Here is a 13,532-nt window from a genome sequence, read left to right on the forward strand (position 1 = left end):
AGAGAATCCCAGGCAGGCTCCGTGCTCCTCGCAGAGCCCGACACGGGGCTCGATCCCACGACACTGGGATCATGACCTGAGCCGAAATCAAGAGTCAGACACTCAACCGACAGAGCCGCCCTGGGGCCCTACTTACGCTCCATCTACAAAATGAGAATAGAAATGTCTCCTTAAAATAGGGCTTTTTTAACTGTGGCAAAGCATGTAATTTTCCAAAACCGAAGATCTAAAATCTGATCGCTAATTTCCAGGGTAGTTTCGCCTCTATTCCTGACTTTCCTGTCCATCTGTCCCTTCTGTAGGCCACGCCCATGCGCCGCTCCAGAGATGTCACTCTCAGCTCAGGAAACCGACCAATGACCGCCCCATCCTGGGAAGGCGCCATCCCGCTCCCTGCTGGATGGCAGTGACCATCTGGTCTACCCCCATCATCCCCGGCAACTTGGAATCTGATGACTTTCCCTTTCCCGCCCTGGTCACAGGTAGCAAGGCATCGGTTCTGACTTCTTGCAGGAATGTCTCAAAGCACAAAGAAGATTGTGGGCGCCCAAGACCACGTGGCAGACAACAGGTACAGTCTAGGAGTCGGAGGTGTGCCCCAGGGGAGGGGGCAGCAAGTAGGGGCCAAGGGGACACTCAGAGGTCAGTAAAATGTGAGACAGGTAGGTGGCAATACCCACTGTCCACCAGGTAAGGGACTTTGTCTTGCCAGCAGTGGGACGGATATCCTTGGAGACGTGAAAACAGCGTCTTCTGGTTGGTCACCTGGAGCCATGCAGAGCTGGAAACAGCGTCCAGGGCTCCAACCCCAGCAGAACGGGGAAGCGATGCAGGTGGGGGGACCCTGTCTGAGCCCCTTACTCTGACCCGTGACACCTTCTCTAGCCATGACTCCCCTCTTGGCATAAATGGTCCCCCTATTAAGAAAGTAGTGTAGGGGCACCTGGGTGGCTCAGTCGGTTAAGCGTCCGACTTCAGCTCAGGTCACGATCTCGCAGTTCGTGAGTTCGAGCCCTGCGTCGGGCTCTGGGCTGATGGCTCGGAGCCTGGAGCCTGCTTCTGATTCTGTGTCTCCCTCTCTCTCTGCCCCTCCCCCGTTCATGCTGTGTCTCTCTCTGTCTCAAAAATAAATAAATGTTAAAAAAAAAATTAAAAAAATAAAATTAAATAAAATAAAAAGAAAGTAAAGTAAATAGGGCACCTGGGCTCAGTCGGTTGGGCGTCCGACTTCGGCTCAGGTCATGATCTCGCAGTTCGTGAGTTCGAGCCCTGTGTGGGGCTCTATGCTGACAGCTCAGAGCCTGGAGCCTGCTTCGGATTCTGTGTCTCCCTCTGTCTGCCCCTCCCCCACTCACACTCTGTCTGTCTCTCTCTCTCTCTCCCAAAAATAAATAAACATTTAAAAATTTTTAATAAAAAAAGAAAAAGTGAATACAGTGATGAGTGTGGGGGAACAGTTTTGCCCTCCACTGGGAAACCTGCCTCAGCGTCTCTCCTGCGAGCCTCCCAGACGAGGCCTGGGGACAGACACCCGAGTGGCTGAGCCCTCCTGACAGAACTGCGTGCTGGTGTGGTGGTCACTGAGGTCCGAACACGGGGCTGGTGTCAGGCTGGTATATTGTCCTGAAAGCAAAAACTCCAAGAAAATGAGATTAGAGCCTGTGGGTGATTTGCTCATTTACATCAGGATCACATGCCCCTTTTCGCATTCCTGCCCCCCAAAATCCCCACACGGTGGCTCAGAGGGAGCGAGGGGTCAGGCAGCGTTCAGGGGGGCCGTTCGTCCAGTCCAGACTGGGGAGGCCGGTCCTTCCTGCGGAGCGTCTCTGCGGAGCAGAAATGCACCCAGAGCAATCACCGGGTCACCTGCCCTCCTCGCATTTTGCAGGGAGTCCCTGCATCTCGCTGCACCGGCCAGGGCTGCTTCTGCTCGGGGTTCTTCTCAGCTTCTTTCCCTTTCCTGATCCACCCAGGAGAGATCCCTGTGGCCAGAGCCCCACAAGTCAAAGACGCGCTGCGATCGAGGAGCGCAATCGAGGCTCCGGACACCTGCTCCAGGCAGGACAGAGCGCTGCCCACACGCCCACAAACCTCCCGGAGCCCCTGCAAACAGAGCACGCTGCTGGCAACACAGCCACACAAAGGCTGGCGGGAACCGCCCTCTGGAATCGGGAGGCGCCCGGCTTGCTCAACACAGCCCAGCTCTGTGTAGGCCAGACGGCCTTTCTGGGGAAGGGGGCTACCGGTCCAAGCCTTCCCTTGGCTGCCAGGCGACCCCACCGCGGCAGCCGAGCGGCCAGAAAACACCCGACCACCTGAAATAGTGCTCAACAGAGAATTCCACACCCAGCCCTGACTCCCCACACAGAAAGCCCTCTGCCGGCCTGAGAGCATGGGCCAACATGAGTCTGCGAGCGGGGGAATGGGGGCACGTGTGGGTGCGTGTGTGTGCACGTGCTTGTGCAACTTGTTAAGAGTTCGTCAAAGATTCTGAGACTCCGGCCTGTCTTTGACTTTCTCCACTGCAGAGTGCTCGTGGGAGTACTCTGGGAGTGCTCGTGGGAGTGCTCGAAGGGAGGCGTCGGCCGGCCACAACGTGGAACCGGGAGCCCGGAATGCCGCCCACCCAAACCCAAACCAGCTCTGACGCGGGGGTCGTGCAGAGCGTTTCATTCCTCTGCTTGTTTTCTCTTCCGTCTACGAAAAAGTAGAAGTGGGAGGAAAAAGAACATGAGACCGAAAAGGCTTACTATTACCTGGACAGCAGGGTCATTGGAATGGACCAAAGTCAACGCCATGCCTGGCAGATTAATGGGCCCATATAAACGTGAATCGATTGTGAGGTTTCTCCCAGGACGTTACACAGAGTTCAGAGGACTTGCCTATAAAATACAGCGAGTTCCTCCACTTTAATTACCGGCTACAAAGGCCTCTTTATCACATTCTGCCGAAGCCGTTGCAGGAGGGGCCGTGAAGCGCTCTCGCTTTTAGACCAAAAAGTGCGACTGTGGGTTGGCATGTTCTTTGGAAACAATCATTGCATGGGAAGAAAAGCAAAATCACAGGGAGGGGAGGGGGTGATGACAGTCCCTGAAAGCGGGGAGCTCCAGTGAGCCCCTCGCCCTGGGGAACTCTCGGGAGTCCCGTGGGCAGACCCAGGTGACAAAACGCCTTGGGTTCACCGTCGTCTGCAACGTGCTCGTTCTTCCCTATCTACTTTCCAGAGGACGGGCCCCAGGTGCTCCGTAACCCCAGCCTTTCGAGCAGACCCTGACTCGGGACCCGAGAGCCAGAAAACCCCACCTTCCCACAAAGACAGGGTGCTTCTTGTGGGAACACACCTCACACCTGTGGACAGCGAAAGAACCCTAGAGTCCCATGTAAAACCACTGTGGGGACCGTGTGGTAACTCCCTGATTCCCTCAGCCAGCCCCAGGAGACCCCAATCCTGGGTCTCTTGTTATGCCCTGTGTCCCCGTGCCCAGCTCCGTGCCTGGCACTGTGTGCACGGGCTTCTTTTATCCAATAGTTATCAACTGACTCCGGCGTGCAGGCCCTGGGGAGAGAGAAACAGCACGCGAGCCTGGGCCTCGCAGAGCGGACGTACCAGGTGAGGAGGTGGCTGAGCCCAGAGGCTGCCCCATGTGGTCCTGCCTGTGCCATCCTGGGGCATTCCGAGATACAGGAGTGCACGGGGTCGGGCCTCTAGCCCATTTATGGTGGTCAAGGGTGACCATACTTGGGAGTATCCCACGGAAGCCGAAACCTGCTGGGGGATTAGGACACAGCCAAGCAGGGCAGGGGAGAGTGTTTTGTCAGAGGGAACAGGACATGTGATGGCCCAGAGGTGAGCAAGAGCAGTTCCAGTAGCTGGAAGAGGCTCACGATGGCTGCGTGGCAGGTCTCGGGGGGGGGGGGGGGGGGACATGGGGCTCGGATGGGGAGGTTACTAAAGCAGAGCACGTAGCACCACTGTCCAGCAAGGTCAGGGCCGTGGCAATCCACCGAGAAAGGAATGGCTGGGGGGCGGGGTGGACAGGGAGATCAGCCCCTGGGGATTTTCTGCTGGTTCCAAGCCCTCGGGCGCCTACCAGCCAGTGGCTTTTAAATACCATGACCCCAACCCATGGCCTTCTGCCCCTAGAGATATGGGTGAAAACCTCTCTACCAAAGGAGGGGGGCCCGAGGCAGGACCATCAGTGCTTATTTGGAGAGCTACAGAGAGCTGGGAGCTCATCCGATCCATGGTCCGATGCCCCTGTCCTCTCCTCTTTGGGGCCTCTTTCTATCCCCCCCCACCACTCCCCCAAAATGAGAGGGGCAGATAGCAACACTCGTCACCTCAGCCGTCAGACACCGGCCCTGCCTCTGAATGAAAGAGGGCGAGACCCCAGCACCTTTGTAAAAGAGAGGCAGTCATTCTGGCCTCTGCTCCTGGAAGCCGCCAGCCTGCAGCCCCCGGGGGAAAAAAGACAAGCTGGCGAGTAAATAGCACAGTCTGGTCCACCGGATTTGGAAAACAGAGGTGCCTTTTTGGAGAGGAGAGAAAATACAGCATCGTCCTTGGGTGCATCGAAGGAAGAGCCCAGTCATGGGGGTGTATTCATTCCAGGAACCAGCAGACCTGGGGAAGTCGACAAAGAAAACATGAAGCTTTCTGAACAAAGGGAGGAAATGGACCAAAACAGAGGAAACGGTCTTGGCCAAACTGCTCTTGAATGTGCGTCTTCCCGGGAGTCGCGAGCCCTCGGGTCTGCTCCTGCTTCCCACGATCCATGCCACCCCATCGGGGCGGGGGGCTCGGGTCACAGACGCTCGTGACCGCGATAGCATCTCCCGGATAGTTACGGCAGCAGCAGAAAATTCTGCACGTATCTTGACATAAATACACAGAGGTTGGCTTCAAGGATTTTTTTTTTTTTTTAAATCAAGCCATGTAAAAGTGTGGGAGTTAAGGACTGAGGATGATGTGGAGTTCTTCAAAGATACAGAAGAGATGAAAAAAAAAAGCCTTTTTAGAATAAAGTTATTCCACAAATGTGTTGAACGTTCCAGCGGAATTAGCACGGCACTGTGTGTGTAGTAAGGAAATGGTGACTGACCCCAGGACTCAATCCGCCATAGGTGCTTGACAAATATTTATTCAAGGATTGCATGAATGAATGAAGGAAGGAAGGCAGGGGCAGGGGCTGGTGTATTCCAAATTCGCACAATAATGAGTCCTCCGAAGAAGCTTCCGACGTTGCACGCTGACACCCTGAGTTCTCAAGAGCGCTGCGCTCTACGTTTTCCTCTCCTAACGCCCTTTCCTGCAGTTTCTAACAAACAGAACAAGACAAATGATACCTGGCAACTTGCCTTTGCACACATTCCTGCTCGTGGTCATGGGTGATTGGCCTCCATCCTCCCCAAATCCTGTGCACACGGCCCGGGGCTCACACCACCCAGAGGAACCCTGCGAGCCGGCCACACAGCCTGCCTTGGATCCGGGCGGATGTGCTAGGAGCCTCTTTATTTTGTTTTACCAGCTGCCTGTGGTAGTTCAGGCATTCTCCCTCTCTCTCTCTCCCTCTCTCTCTCTCTCTCTCTCTCTCTCTTTCTCCCTTGTACCCAAGCACCCCGGCCAATGAAACCACAGCCCTCAGCTCTGTGAGCCAACACGCCCAACCGCTCAAGATGTCCTCCCCAGTCTAGACCCTTCCCCCTTCCCGTGGGGGCAGCAACCGTGCCTCCTGGGGAGATGGGCTCCAAGTCCGTCCTCCCCATTGCCTGCCCCTCGGTCCGTCCCCACCTTCTCCGTGAGGAAGTGTAGACATTTGGAAAACAGTTATCACGAGCACAGGCCCTGTCCTGACACCTGGAGGGCCGCAGCTCAGATGAGCAAAAATCTCCCAAAGGCTTCTGAGGAAAATACATTGTACGTGCACACAGGGACCTCCGACACGCGTTTCTTCCAGAAAAACATCCCACAGAACTTGGTGATCACAAATGCCAGTGTCCTGGTGGCAGACAGGATCGGGTCCCGCTATGTGAAAGGGAGGGACACCTTCTAAACTTCATTCACACGCGTGTGCTCTCTCTCACCCTCTGTCTCTGTCTCTGTGTGTCTTTCTACCTCTGTCTCTGTCACCCCTCGTGTCTGACTCAGCCCCACCGGTTAGACCCTCAGGTCACCAACTCCGATCCCTCTCAGGCCTCCCGCAAGCCTCCCTTGGTATGGCCCCATGTTCAGCGGGCAGCGAGGAAGTGACACAGAGTTAGCGTCCAGAACACCTCACTCCCCCCTCACCTCAGCCCGACTCTGGCCAGAGATCCCCACACGCGGCTGAGTAGAAGTCCAGGCCAGCGCAAAGAGGATTGGATAGGTCAGCGTGTGCGACGTCACACGAGGGACAGGCAGGGGCCGTGTGGCTCTGGAGTCCCTGGCTCCAGACCCCGCCGGGCCTCAGTGTCACCCCTCACAGTGAGGAGCCGTCCGGAGGAGGCGTGGTCTGCAGAGGCCAAGGGCGCCCAGCACGGTCTGGGACACGTGCAGTCAAGAGGTGAGCAGAGGAGAAGAAACCAGCAACGATTACTAAAAAGGAGGGATTTGGAGAACCTCCTTTCATTCAACAAACACTTGCCGGAGCACCTGGGTGGCTCAGGCGGTTAAGCATCCGACTCTTGGTTTTGGCTCAGGTCATGATCTCACCGTGCGTGAGTTTGAGCCCCGCATCAGACTCCACGTGGGGCTGTGCACAGACAGTGTGGAGCCTGCTTGGGATTCTCTCTCTCCCTCTCTCTCTGCCCCTCCCCCCACTTGCTCCCTCCCCCCCCCCAAAAAAAAGAAATAAATACACTTGGAAAAAAAAAAACAAACACTTGCCACCACAGAGCACCGTCTATGTATTCGGTGCTGATCTGGTCACAAGGGGCCTCAGCAGTGAACCAAACAGACAAAAATCTCACACTTACGGAGTTGGCACGGGAGGGAGGGCGCTTTGGGACAGACGAGGGACCAGATAAATAAGACATCGGATCTGCCAGGTGGGAATAGAGACTGAGGAGAAAACCCAAGCAAGGAGGGGAAGACAGCGCTGGGAATGGGCCAGATGAAAGTGTTGTCTTAGCGTGCGGCTGCCATCACAGGCACCCAGACCGTGTGGCTCAAACAACAGACGTTTGTCTCACGGTTCTGGAGGCCGGACGTCCAAGATCGAGGTGTGAATGGGGTTGGTTTCTTCCAAGGCCCCTCTCCTTAGCTCGTGGATGGCAGCCTGCCCCCCGGGTCCTCGCAGGGTCATCTGTCTGTGTACCTCTGTGTCTTAATCTCGTCTCCTTATAAAGACACAAGTCAGATTGAACTAGGGCCCACCCTCGTGATCTCATTTAACCGTAGTTACCCCTTTAAAGACCCTGTGTCCACGTAAGATCACATTCTGAGGTCCTGGGGGTTAGGACTTCACCTCATGGATCTGGCAGGGACGCAATCCAGCCCGTAACGGGTAGGGAGGCGGCCGGATGCCTTCTGTTTGTCCCCGCAGATTCATTCTCCACGATTTTCCACTCTGCTCTTTGCCCCAGGACACCGGCGGGTGAGATGCATAGATGGCCCCCTGCCTGCCGGCCTCCTCTGGGCCGGTGGGGGAGGGGGGACGTCAGGAGATCACACTGAGTGTTGTGGCGTCTGCTCCCGCCTCTCCCTACCGGGTTCCTTTGTGGACATGCTTCCTCTCTCCAGGTTCTGCCCATGGCAGCTTTTCCCTCCCTTTGACCCCTCGGGCCGAGTTGGTGAGAGATTCCCCCCTACTGCTGGTCCTGGGGCGCTGCCCCATCCAAACACTGCCCACAGCTTGGAAAATGGTCCCTTTGCTAAGGGACCCCATTTCAGCAGGTCATCTAACCAATACAGGGGCCAGGGCAGGCCTCCCTGAGAAATGACCAGAGAAATAAGAAGGAGATCAAGAAACAGTGGTGTCCCAGAAGCCAAGAGAGCGTCAGGAAGGCAGCTGTGATCTGCAGCCAGAGGTACAGAGGGTACGAACTGGACAGGCGGCCATGAATACAGAAAGGCCCAGGGACCGAGCAGTGGCGGTCGTTGGCGGGGTGGCGGGGGACGGGACGCTCAGCACGCCCAGAGAAGCTCTTTTCATTAAGGCGAAGAGGAACGAACGTCTCAGAATCAGCAGTGGGACGCTTGGCCAACTGAGCCACCCAGGCATCCGCATGATGTGCACTTTTAAAATAGGTTTAAAAAAAAAAAATAGGTTTTAATCCATTTTTTAGGTTTATTTATTTATTTTGAGATAGCGGGCACAAGTAGGGGAGGAACAGAGAGAGGGAGAGAGAGAATCCCAAGCGGGCTCCGCACTGTCAGCGCAGAGCCCGACGCGGGGCTCGAACTCACGGACCGTGAGATCATGACCTGAGCCGAAGTCGGACGCTCAACCGACTGAGCCCCCCCGGGGCGCCCGGGAGTGATTTCATTGCAAGAAATGACACCAAACACCTTAGCTATGCCGCAGTCCACAGTCAGTGAATGGGTACAGGCTGACTTGAAGCGCTCAGGGCTCCCAGTTCTGCATGCAACACAGGCAGGAGGGCGTGTGTGCGTGCGTACAAACATACACGAGCCAACGAACAAACTGTCATGTGGGGCCTGAACTGCAGAGTTGATTCGGTTAGCAGAGATGGCTATCTCCCACTGAAAGCTGAACAATAATGCTAGTCTAGCTTTGAAGATGAGGCCCTGTCTGTCCACGCTACCTCGCCAAAGATATGTTTTATATTACCCCTTGATTTACGACGCGTTCTCCATATTCTTGTTATTTGGGTGCTGAGGTGGTGGGAGATCTCCTTTTTAAATGGCCCCTCATTTTTAACAGACTTTATTTTTTAGAGCAAAATGGAGTAGAAAGAACAGAGTTCTCATGTGGCTCCTGCCCTCACACATGCACAGCCTCGCCTACTAGCAGGGTCTCATACCTTAATGTGCATTTTTGAGAGAGAGAGAGAGAGAGAGAGAGAGAGAGCGCCATGTGTGAGCAAGGGAGGGGTGGGGCAGGGTGGTGTAGAAAGACAGAGAGAGAGAGAGAAAATCCCAAGCAGGTTCCACACCCAGCATAGAACCCAACATGGGGCTCGATCTCATGACTGTGAGATCATGACCTGAGCCAAAATCAAGAGTTGGGCCCTTAACCAACTGAGCCACCCAGGCATCCTCATAATGTGCACTTTTAAAATATGTTTTAATCCCTTTAAATAACCACAGAATTTTTCCAAAATCTTCCTGACAAGAAATGGCCCTCACGTGTCTCAAAAACAGACAAAGGACTTGAACAGACATTTCTCCAAAGAAGATATATTGATGGCGAACAAGCACACGAAAAGATATTCAACATCGACAATCACTAGGAACACACAAATCAAAAACACAATGCAATACCACTTTACGCCCATCAGGATGGCTATTGTTAAAAAGCCAAACCAAAGAGAAAATCACAAGTATTGGCCAGAATGTGGAGAAATTGGAACTTCCGTGCACTGCTGGTGGGAATATAAGGTGATGCGGCCACCGTAGAAAACAATATGGCAGCTCCTCAGGAAGTAAGAGTTGGAACCAACAGACTGAAGACTTTCTTACAAATGGTTCTCAAAGCCAAGAGTTAGGTCCATGACAAAGCCTCCCTCCTGTGCCTCAGCCATGCCATGCTGATAACCACCACCCTGGCGTTAGCTGCTTGCTTTCCAGGCCTGACATAATCTTCCTTTATGCTCCATTTCCAACAAGGAGATTGGCATAAGCAGACCCCAGTCTCTTGGGTGTCCCTGAGAGGCAATGAACCAGCAATAGGTAAGGGCCCCACCTCCCCGTGGAGACAGAAGAAATACGGTGGATGTCCGTTTACACACAATGCAGAACCATCTTTTTCGAAGCATACGTTGTCCAGCCAGTTACAGGAACATGTTGTTTTTCCTCAAAGGAGATTTTAAAAGAAAATATTTTAAAGGACATTGAGATCGTATAGCCCAGCCAGCCAGCCTTCCAGCTACAGCTAAAATCAGAGTCCAGTTTCAAAAATGGACAAAGGATTTGAACAGACATTTCTCCAAAGAAGATACACAGATGGCCAACAAGCACATGAAAAGACATTCAACATCACCAGTCCGACAAGCTGGAAAACACAAGAAAGCAGCTTCTCTGGAAAGGAATGCACGAAGCTGACACCAGATTTTAAGTCAGTGAGACCTGTTTGGACTTGGGATTTCCAGAATGGTAGAGAATATATTTGTCCTGTTTGAAGCCACGGAAGCCAGGGTCTACTGTTACAGCAGCAACAGAACAGATCCAGTGTTTTATTGTGTATATATGTGTGCACGCGTATCCCTGCTCTACCAAAGGTCTTGGTAGACAGACGATGTCTGATTCACTTTGATAGCTCATGGACCCAGAAGGTTCCATCACACAGTGTGCTTCGTATATACTGGTGTGACTCCACCTGTCCGTTGGTAATTTTTCAATGGCACAGAATAGACACTGGTGGGGGCCAACGTTCATTCCTAGGCCCAGAAAAATGGGACTGGGATGCAAAAAGGAAAGGAGAAGGGTGCCCTCGGGGTTGCCAAAATCTCTCAACCAGGAAGAGGCCTTCTGAGAAGAGACGGGGCCCAAACCAGACCACAAGGAATTGCTTCCCTGGCCTGTAATTACCTCATTTGATAACGACCTGAAACCCAGGCTGCTTGCTCCCAGGGGAGCCTGGGGCTGCTGAGTCATGTTCAAGGGCCTTCGCCTCCTGCTGACCCCACTCACCGGCAGGGCTGAGTACCTGAGTAGCTGCAGGACATCAGAAGACAGAGTCTGTGGTCAGAGCGATGGGGAAGGTCAAGGCAGGTGCTGGGTGCCTGGATGCTGGAGAGGAGGCTGGGTGGGGAGGGGCAGGAGGTGTCCCCAGGAAGGAGACTCCACTGGGGAACCCCTGATCCCGACCCAGTGGTCAGGACACAGGAGTTCCCTGCTGAGCTGGGAACGGTCACAGCATCTGGTGGCCCAGCCCAGACCAGCCAGGCCAGATGTATGATGACACCGAGACCCTAATGATCCTCACAGCTGACCGAAATGGGAGAAACACTAAAACAATAAATCCAGAGAAAAACTCGCCTGCTGATTAAGGCAAGGTGATAAGACCTACGGGTGGTTTCCTTAAAGAATCGCTGAGGGGCCTCTGGGCTCAGTCGGGTAAGCTTCCGACTTCGGCTCAGGTCACGATCTCACGGTTCACGAGTTCGAGCCCCGCACGGGGCTCCGTGCTGACAGCTCAGAGCCTGGAGCCTGCTTCGGATTCCGTGTCTCCCTCTCTCTCTTTCTGCCCCTCCCCCACTCATGCTCTGTCTTGTCTCTCTCTTTCTCTCTCAAAAATAAATAAATAAACATTTAAAAAAAAAAAAAAAAAGGAATCGCTGAAATGTTGTTCAAGACAACCTTCCTCTGAACCAACACGGGTGGCAGAGTCACTGTGGACCGGGCAGCGAGGACACAGAGGTGACATTTCCGGTCTGTAGCGGGGGATGAAAGGACCTTGGGAATAATCTGGCGGGCGCTCCACACAGCACAGTCTTCACAGCAGGAGATGAGCCCCAGAGGGACCAGCACCCACTTTACAGAAGAAACACTGAGTCTTGGGAGGTCGGCAAGTCGCCCAGGGTCGGGGGGCAAGTGTTTTAGCCGGGGTCAGTCAGCGGGTCAGCCGCCAGACCGTTAACAGCAGCCCCCTGCGTTCCTTCCACGTCCTTCTGCCACACAGCCAGGCGGCCCAGCTGCGGGTCCCGAGACAGGAAGGTGTCGTGTTCGGAGCTGGGGCTGCCTCACTGCCTGGCCCTCGGTGAGGTTTCCTCTCTCTGCCTCAGTTTCCTCCTCTGTAAAGTGGGGAGAGCACCTCCATCGCAGGACGTGGTGAGGAGTCATTGGATCCTCCCACGTAGCTGCATCTCACAGTACGCGCTCAGTAAGTGTAGTTCTTTTATTTACATTCTATTATCTCAGATTTTGAGTAGCTCTGTGACCTTGAGTGACTTCCTTTCTTTCTTTTTTAAACTTTGTCTCTTTAAAAAAAAAAAATTTTTTTTTAACGTTTATTTATTTCGGAGAGAGAGACAGAGCCCGTCAGAGCAGGGGAGGGGCAGAGAGAGAGGGAGACACAGAATCGGAAGCAGGCTCCAGGCTCCGAGCCGACGGCACAGAGCCCGACGGGGGGGCTCCAACTCACGGACTGTGAGATCGTGACCTGAGCCGAAGTCGGACGCTCAACCGACTGAGCCCCCCAGGCGCCCCCAAGTGACTTCCTTTCTTTGCAACCCAACGTAGAAGGTCCCTTCCTTCGGGAGTCAATCTTGGGGTCAGTAAGTATCCAACGCCTGAGAAGGAGAATCCCCAGAGGAAGACTTCCGCACGCCGTCCGAGTCTGGCGAGCGGAATCCGAATTTCCAGCTGGACGTTGGTCTTTGGTTCCTCGGATGTTCTAAGGGGCTAATATGGTGAAAATGTTCTCTCACTCTGCTGCATCACTCAGAAGCTTCTTGTCAGGAGATAATATCTTATCAGGCACAGAGTCATTGCCTAAAAGCTCCAAAGAGCCCTCAAAGCCTTGTTAGAAGCATCGGTGAAAGGTCATCATGACTTGTGCAGTTGGGGTGGGTCACCCGCATTTGTCTCCCTATTCACGTCACCGCAGCATGGGGTGTGACGGCGTGATGCGGGGGTGCGTGGGTGGGAATCCCTCCCGCCTGAGGCACGAGTTCGCCCAGCCTGAGAACCACCCCTTCCGGAGAAGAGGACCCTTCCGGCACTGCCCAGCTCGGCACTTGGCCCTGGGAATTTGCAGACAGCAACATCTGTCGGCAAGGAAGCCACGGGGTCACTTAGAAGACACCGATAGCCCCCATGTGAGGGTGCTCGGCAGATGTGACGGCGTTCTCGCCTGCCTGGACTCACGTGTCCCCTGCAGGCTTGGCCGGGATGCACATTCGTGTCATGAGCCCATCTCTCAGCTGAGCAAACAGCGGCTCGGAGCGCATCTGCTTGAGGGGACGTGATGAGAGACACAGCGGTGACAGCACAGGTGTCCGCAGAGGAGACCCAAGGCGCTGGGGCCCATTTCTCGGGGCCCCATTTCGGTCACTTTCCTCTGCGCTGAAGCCAGGCTCCCACTTCCTCCCTCTCCCTTATCTCCTGTGCGCACAGAGGAACGGAAACACCACAACGTGAGATTTATATCCAGCTTGGAGCCTCCTCTTGAGTCCCTGCCTGCTCCGCGGAGGCCCAGCCAGAGAGGAAACCAGCGATCAGGGAGATAAGGGGAGCACGCAGGGACTGGCCGCTTCCGCACCTTATCGGAACGTGGTTCCTTCTCCGCTCTCACTCTCGGACACATGCCCCTGGAAAACGGCCTTCCCCCCTGGATTCCTTTCTAGGGCTGCTGTAACAAAGCACCACCAGCAGGGAGGCCGGGAGGCCAGAATCAGGATAACACAGCCCTTGATCCCTTCCCAAGCCT

The 13,532-nt window shown here is 54.5% G+C and overlaps 1 long non-coding RNA gene across 1 annotated transcript in view; it reads right to left on the reverse strand.

Moving 5' to 3' along the window:
- Window positions 1-4,491: 4,491 nt before the first annotated feature.
- The window catches only part of LOC125175592 (uncharacterized), a 39,668-nt gene continuing 30,627 nt past the window's right edge, over window positions 4,492-13,532 (reverse strand). Inside the window, exon 4 of the long non-coding RNA XR_007155889.1 lies at window positions 4,492-4,624. This is a non-coding gene — a long non-coding RNA (uncharacterized LOC125175592). The remainder of the gene's footprint in view (window positions 4,625-13,532) is intronic.

The sequence above is a fragment of the Prionailurus viverrinus genome, chromosome C2 (genome assembly GCF_022837055.1).
Source record: "Prionailurus viverrinus isolate Anna chromosome C2, UM_Priviv_1.0, whole genome shotgun sequence".
NCBI lineage: Eukaryota > Metazoa > Chordata > Mammalia > Carnivora > Felidae > Prionailurus > Prionailurus viverrinus.